Below are 8161 nucleotides of genomic sequence, written 5' to 3'. Positions count from 1 at the left end.
AATGCCCACAGTACGATGAGAAACAAAATGTCGTTTTTTTCTAAATTCCGGTGCGTGGTGATGGAGGGAAGAAGAAGAAAAGCGACTCGCGATTAAAAAGATTTTATTTCTTTCCAAGCCTTAGACATTTGTACATATATTATAAACACACAAGCCCCTATAAGGTCTATAACATTTCCTTCATACCTGTGGCCACAAAATCTATTGTGCGTCGTTATGACAACAAAAGAAACGAAAAGATTTCTTGGCCTTCTTCTTTTTATTATTATTATTACTATTTTCATCTTCTGTATGTGAGTGTGTTTGTAACCCCCATCAGCTCCTTCTTCCTGTATCACTGGTGAATGATGGGAGGGTAAGAAAAATAGAAATCTGTCCCTCGATGGAAGACGATCGTTTCTTGTTGTTGTGCTGCTGTGCACCTCAGTGTCGTTTGTCACACCCTGGGTTGAACATGAGAATAAAATCTTTTGGGGGCTCACAGAGAAAATGAGCGACCGACCACAAAAAAATAAAATACAAGAAATAGAATCTGCTGGAATTGGTAGATAGCACGTCCTGTGTGTGCACATCCATACCTGCCACATGGAAACTCTTATGTCTATTATAGGTCAAAGGTTTTCCTTCCTTCGTGGTGCTCTTGAAGGCAGAGACCCCCAATGCCCTGACTGAAAAGAATAGAAATTTATCTAAAAGAGATGGGGGTGCGCAGGTGAAGAAGTAAGACCGATGAAGGAGCTAATGAACGCGACTCTCTCGTTCCGTCTGTCCCTTTTTTTTCTTCTTCTTCTTCTTCCTTCTCCTTTTTCAGTGTATGTGTGTTATAGGTGGAATGCTGTTGGAGACATTGTGAACGGGTTGCTGTTGGAATGAAGAATGGGTCAGGAGAGAAATGATAATAATAATAAAAAGAGAAGTAGAGGAAAGAGAAAGAACTCGGTCGCTCGTTCTTAGAGACAAGCACCAGAAGAAAAAAAGAGAGAGAAGAAAACGAAGAAGAAGAAGAAGAAGAAGAAGAAAGAAACCAAAAAAGGAAGTAGAGAAAAGAAAAGAAAAAGGAGCCCCATAAAAAGATCTGGTGAACCTTGTTAAACGTCAGCGTTTATTAATGACCGATTGGAATCAGCTGGGGTAGAGGTATAACAGTACTACACACACTACTGCTGCATACAAGAATAAGAAAAAAAATAAAATAAAAATAAAGAAAAGACCCCCAAAGGGAATGGACGCAAAAGAGTGCTGGGCTGGCACAGCAATGTGGCGCAAAAAGATGGAGCTTCCAATGGTCAGATTAACAGCAACGATAACCTCAACCAGTGCCCTACACAGCAACAGTAACTAACCTTTTTCCCCTTCAAAAGAAACGAATACGAAAAGACATGATGTAATCACTAATGCCAAAAAGAGAAATGTAAACATTACAGACATAAAAATATGATCCATCCACAACACGCAATTACTGTGTTGATTTCAAAAATTAATAAAGGAAAATCGTGCAATCGTTGGAACGTGAATCTTGGATACTCATTTCCCAAGGCCTGTCTGTGTTGATATTGTTCTCTCTGAACCCTGAATATCTGTCCTTGATTCTTCATTCACCTCAGCAGCGTTGAATGAACGATGAAGTCCAGCACACACCTGGGGAAATATTAATGAAAATAAACATTTTACTAGGCAATAACAAGTTTAAATAGTTTTCCTTAAAGTACGAAAGTGGACACGAGAAAAGGACATCGAAATCTACTGGATGCATGTAATCTCTGTGTTATTCAACGTAACAGGAAATTGAGCGATTTGGGTTTGCAACCCACTCATCATATACATCCACCTCCGACATAACGCAACAGCTAAAAAAAATAAGGGTTTGTTGTTGAGTCTCTGAAATAATTTTTGAACAAATAAAACTGACAAAAAATTAAATAAAGAAAGAGGGAGGGCATTAAGAAGAAGAAAAAACAACAAAACTCGGAGGATTATATTTGAAAAAAATAAAAATAAAATTTCCACATGATCACACGCAGGAACGCGGCCCCGGCTTTCAGTGTGGTGCGCAACGGGCGACTCACGCTTTTTGATATGCACCATCAATTTCTGTATCTTCCCCTTCCCCCATTTTTTTTTTTTTTTTTCGTTCGTGTGTTTTTTTTAATGCGGACCCACAACAACAATCGTCGCTCACAGAAAGAAAAAAAAGATTCTTTTGATGAGTCAAGACTGTGACGTCTATTTTCTCCTTTTGCCTTTATCTATTCAATAACAGCAAGCCCAGTGTCGCTCTTCTTTCCTAAACAAAAAAAAAATACAGAAAATAAAAAGAAATAAAAATCTGCAGCGCCACTATGTGTGTTGCAGCAATACATAATCATGCCGGAAATTTATTCACAAACCTCTTTGAAAAAAGAAAGCAAATGTCGAGTCTCTCTCTTATTCTTATATACTCATCTGATTCTATAAAATGTAGAGCTTCGTCTAGTTGAATATCATCACGCTCCGTGTAATTATCCGAGTGTGACTGACTGCGTCGTCACAGCAGCAAATCACCATCTGTGCGTTGTTATTTTCATTCTTTCTTCATAGTTTATTATTGTTTGCTGTTTTTGGCTGGGACTCGCAAGGAAATGTGGACTCATCGGCCAGTCCGTCTGTGACAGTCCACTGCATTTCGGGAATGAGAGGCTTTGCTGAAGTTCTCCCACCGTCGTGATTTAGCCATTCACACCAACCACCTACATTATGGATGATTGTGTTTAATTTCCGATTCTCGTGGCTTTTTTGAATATTTCAAAGAGGAATACCAGACCGAACAAAAAAGCAAAGCTTTTAGACATCGGCCCTCTGTAATTAATTCAGAAATTATTTATTTATTTATTTTTTATTTTTTTTTTTAAGAAAAAGATTAAAAAGGAGAACTATTTTTGTACTGTATAAATATTGTGGGGGAGGATTTCGTTTTGTTGCCATACCTTTTTCGTTCCCCGGAAATGTGATAGAATCCCGGAATTTCCCATCATTGTCTCATTCTCTCTGACTTCTTTTTTATAATGTGCTGTACACACACACGTACACACACACACACACACACAGAAAGTGGAAGCAAAAAGTCATTCTACTCGCATTTGATTACATCGTGCGTTATTGGAGAGAGAGAGAGAGCGTGGGTAAACCCTTGAAACGGTTAATTACCATAAATCAGTAGATGAGAGAGATCAACGCCTTTTTTGTGTGTGTGTGTGTGTCTATGTGTGTTTGTGTTTTTCTTCCTACTTTTGTATTCTCTTTGAAACAATCTAAAAATAACGTTTTAAATTTCCCAATAAATACATAGAGACTTACCCCAGATGGGGCAATAACATGAATAGAATTTGGCTACCGAATGTGTCCTGACTGTCCAATCGAGACAAAAACATTTGTACACAACGAGACGTTTTTTATTCACTCCCACTGTCCTTGTGTCCACTATTGAAAAGAGAAACTCTGGCAGAGATGGCAATAACAACAACAAATGCACTGCCTTGTATAAACAAGAGCCAAACACATTTGTCCTGCATAGACTGTCACTGCAGTGACGTGGCTGTATAAAACTGATTGCCAGTTTTTGTTTTGTTTTGTTTTTAGAAACTATTACGAGCCTCTTTTTGTTTTGTTTGGCAGCGTTGAAAATGACATCCCGCGGGTTGTCTACGTAGGATAATTTGTTGGTGACATTTATTTATTTTTGTATTAATCAGCATTCGAAATCTGGCCGTTTGGGGTCGTCTGCGTAAATCAAATCAAAATGAAAAAGAAACAAAATAGGAGGAGGAAGAAAAGCTTGGCCCCGACTGTCGTAAAATATGGAACAAAAGAGACGATTCAGTTTTCTTCCAAAGTTACACACACACACACACGCACACAGAAGATTATCCTATTGTCATCTCAATGTTGCGACTATTATCTCCCATTTTTATATTTTTGTTTTTCAACGTGAAATTTACGACCAATCCAAGTTGCTATACGGCTGAATGGAAATAATTCATTCTTTTATTTTTAATAACAAGTCGCCAGGGTGAAAGAGGTGCGTGTAAAACTGTACACTGCACAGTGCATCTACATCCAATAGAGTCTACACTCGCTCTAAAACGAAATACAATGTCTCAACGGTGCGATAAATAATGCATATGCAGATGACAGTTGTGAAAAACGCTGGCGCCTTTGACTAACATTTTTCACGCGTTCATCCCACCCATTCTTCTCCCTCCTTTTTTTTGTGTGTGTTTGCCTCCATTTCTCTTTCCAATTCAAAACGATACTGGGAATATGATGATTTCCTCCGCTTTTTTTTTTAGTGGGGGGTGAGTGAGGATATCTTTGACTCGAGGATCAAAAGGCTTTTTAAATATTTCTCATCCATCCGTCTTTTTTTTTTCATTTTTCAAATGTATCTTTAAAATGTAAAAACAAAGAGATGATGATGGAAGGAAAGGAATAAATAAATATAGAACTCGATGGCTTTTGATCCTGCGGATGAGAGAGCCTGCACAGAGTACCTCTCTGCAGTTGAGAGTGCGATTGATATTCTAATCAGCTGAGACAATTTCATCGTCACGATTCAAAAAGGGCAGAAAAGAGCGAGGCAGCCAATCCGCTTCTTCTTTAATGTATACATAAAAAAAAAGGGAACTGAAAGAATATAACGCTCGGCTGATGCGGAAACGTTATTCCAATCCGACTGTTACGTGTGTGTGTATGCGACAGGGGAGGGAAGAACACACACACAAAAAGGAGGATAAATAAAATGAAAAAAAAGGGGGGGAGAAAAGAAATAAGAGAAAGTATTGATTGGTTGTCAAAGGCGTCGCCGCCGGTGGCGTCGTCGGGAGGTGAAAGGTCTGGTTTGTTACCGCAGATTGATTATTCAAGTTGAACGATTGCTTTTTAACTGCTCGCATAGTACGACCGATGTTGTACCGAGGACTCCCACCCTCCTGCGTGAATTGTGTTGTCAACCCGACGTCCCCGCTCCTGTCTATACGGCGCCTAGCGCAGCCAAAGCTTCCATAACAACTAATAATTCTTCTTTCTTTTTTTGTGCCCGTCTTTCCAACTTTTCCATCAAGCCACCTCTTTTTTCAAATTGATTTTACAATTGATTTCTATTCTTATCCTCTCCCCTTCTTTTCCCTTTTTTTGCCCGTTCAACTCTCCCGACGCCCACAATCGTTCATATATACGTGTGCTTCTTTGGTTCACTTTTACTCCGAACGCTAAATAGACACAGGTCTATACGGTGGAACGGAAGTTTGTCGCTCGATTCCAAGTTGTCATGACACTCGAGCTATTACACCGGACAACCGACTTTTGTTTCTTCTACACGATAGCGATGCGTGTCGTGATGTCCTTGATTATCAATCGATACACATGATTTGTTCCTTTCCTACATGTTATGCAGCCTTGGTTTTTTCTGTTCTCCTATAAATATGGAAGAGCCAATGAAATGTAAAAGAACACACGTCGTGTTTTAAAAGGTGGAGGCCAAATTACAGTTAAGAGGCACCTGCATGAGCCAATAATTATTGAACAAGAGTCGAACAGCCATAATAACTGGCAGCGTAAAGCAGAAACATAATTGCGCATGTATGCATAATGTTGCATGCACCAAAAGGTTGGTGAGCTGCCCCTCTAGCGCTCTAGATTATTATCAATTTTTTTTTGTTCCACACCTGTAAAATTCATAAGAGTTTTTTTTTTTTTAAATCCCCGAAATGATTTGATTGTAGGGACAAAATCCGATCGGCATCTGAATGTTGGTAACACACAATAACGACTTGTAGTAGCATTTTGCTGCGTGGGAACACTAGCCCCATTTCCAGGACATTGTTGTGCATAATCAGATATACAAAAGACGAAAATGATTCGAGTATGTTTGTGTGTACGAAGCCAAGCGCTTCCACATTATCTTTTCTTTTCCAAAATAAATATCGTGCATAGTTGGATGGGAACGTTGCGCATCAACCGAATCACAAATAAAAAAATGAAAAAAAGGGACGACAAAAGAATAGAAAAAACATTTAAAACATACGTTTTCCTGACAGATGCTACAACAGACGTGACTATGATGAGACGACAAGATTGTGTCGTGAGCCACGTCTCAACATATCGGCCGTGATGAAAGATCCGTTACCTCCTCTCATATCTGCACGCTGTTTATAATAATAATAATAATTGAATAGGGAAAAAGAAAAAAAGCTTCCTCTCACTGTCGTCTCTTCTGATACCCTCTATCTATTTATATAATACCGCTGTATCCGTAATTGCACCTCCTATGACCCTGCATATCCGCCATCATCCCTACAGACAGCAATTTCTATAAAACTCCAATATCTGCCGAGCTCTAAAACTTGTCACCGAGTACAATCTAGAAGACGAAAGAAAACCCCCTCTCTCTAGCGCAAAGTTATTTGATTAAAAACTCCTTCCTCTTTTTTTTTTTTTTGATTTCCTAAATGACATTTATTCTCCCCCCCCCCCTGTCCTTGTCGCGCTTCATGGACGGATTGGATCCGCCATATTGGATGGAACGAGCCCAGTCACTGTTTTCCCCTTTTGCATACATATATTTGAAGTTTAAAGATATGCAGAGAGCTAGAACGCACAGCGATCAATACGACAAAAAACGTTTTTTTTTAACGGCGGCACACGGCGTCGGCGTGAAACGGGACGACGCACGTATACTTTCTCTCTATTACGACATTTCATTTATTTTGCTCTGTTTTCTGTATTCGACTGCTGTTTTAATCCCCCCTCCGCTTTTTTTTTTTCTCTACCTTTATGTTAGTTTACTCCTTTCGATTATTATTTTTAGTTCACTGTCTTCCATCTTGTCGTAAGAGCGGCAGGGTGGGCGGAGCTGGTGCACAATGCTCATTGGTTGAAGCTGCACTGTACCTTCCCTCCCATCTCATTTGAATACGAGTGAAAAAGCGGGACTGGATGGAAAAGAAGGGACGCCAAACGAGTTTGCGTAAAGCGGTGCATAGCTGGCCACCCGATATTCTCGGATATTTCTCTTGATTACGAAATCCACACGTATATGGAAACAACTTATCAGTTTCATTACGCAAATGCACGTCAGTCTGCAAATACCCAAAACGAAAAAACAAAACAAACATCGGAGTCTTATATGGAAAACAATTCGCGGAATTCTAGGTAGCAAGCTGACGTGCAACATCATTTTTCCACGGACGCAAGCGTAAAATAATCCCGAAAAGAGTGTCGTATACGTTGCGTAATCCTTTACGTCCATCAGCTAGCGGCGATCGCCTTTTACGACAACACGTCCATGCAAATGCGAGTAGAACTCATTAACTTTTTCTTGCTGTTGTTTGGCATCTCTTTTTAAAATGGCGGCGCGTTTAAGAAAACAGCGCTGCCATACACCTACACACCCAAAGGGGGATGTGCACTGTAAAAACAAGAGCGACGGCGCAAAGAAAATGGTGAACCGCATCGGGGGATTGACGGGTTGACAAGTTTTTTTTTTATTGCCAGAAGCCACGATAAATTCTACAGAAAGAACAGTCAGCATCCATCACATTGTAATATATACTGCCCCATCATCACGAAAGACAAAATGAAATTCCAACACAACAACACAATTTTTAATTTAATTTAATTTAAGACAAATAATAAGGTCGGGTAAGTTAATTGTAAAACAAAAAATTGGGAGGGGGGAAGAAAATGATTCTTTTTGTTTGTTTTTTTCGATTGAATTAGAGGAAATGCATCATCAACGAATATTACATGGAGATGTTTTTAGGACGTGGGGAGTGAGGAACTCGGCCCCACGGAAAACGTTTTCATCTTGTTTTTCTGTTGTTTTCCCCCGAAAAAGAAAAAAACGAACGAAAAATTTAGAAAAAACAAACAAACAGTTGGGACACGTCATCGCACAAGATAAAAGAGAGAAATTGGAAAATTCGGAATGTGCCGTCATCGTCGGCGAATATTTTTTGAAGGAAACAACTGAAAACCAACAAAATTCTTTCACATTGAAAAATCAAAAAAAAAAAAAACACATTTCAAAATAAAATAAACCGATAATAAGACAACTATTTAGTTTATAATATAATACAACATTTCTTGTTTGTGAGGGTGGAGCTCTTAGGGTGAGGACAATGTCAAA

The sequence above is a fragment of the Daphnia magna genome, linkage group LG6 (genome assembly GCF_020631705.1).
Source record: "Daphnia magna isolate NIES linkage group LG6, ASM2063170v1.1, whole genome shotgun sequence".
Lineage (NCBI taxonomy): Eukaryota > Metazoa > Arthropoda > Branchiopoda > Diplostraca > Daphniidae > Daphnia > Daphnia magna.
This window is presented reverse-complemented; position numbering follows the sequence as displayed.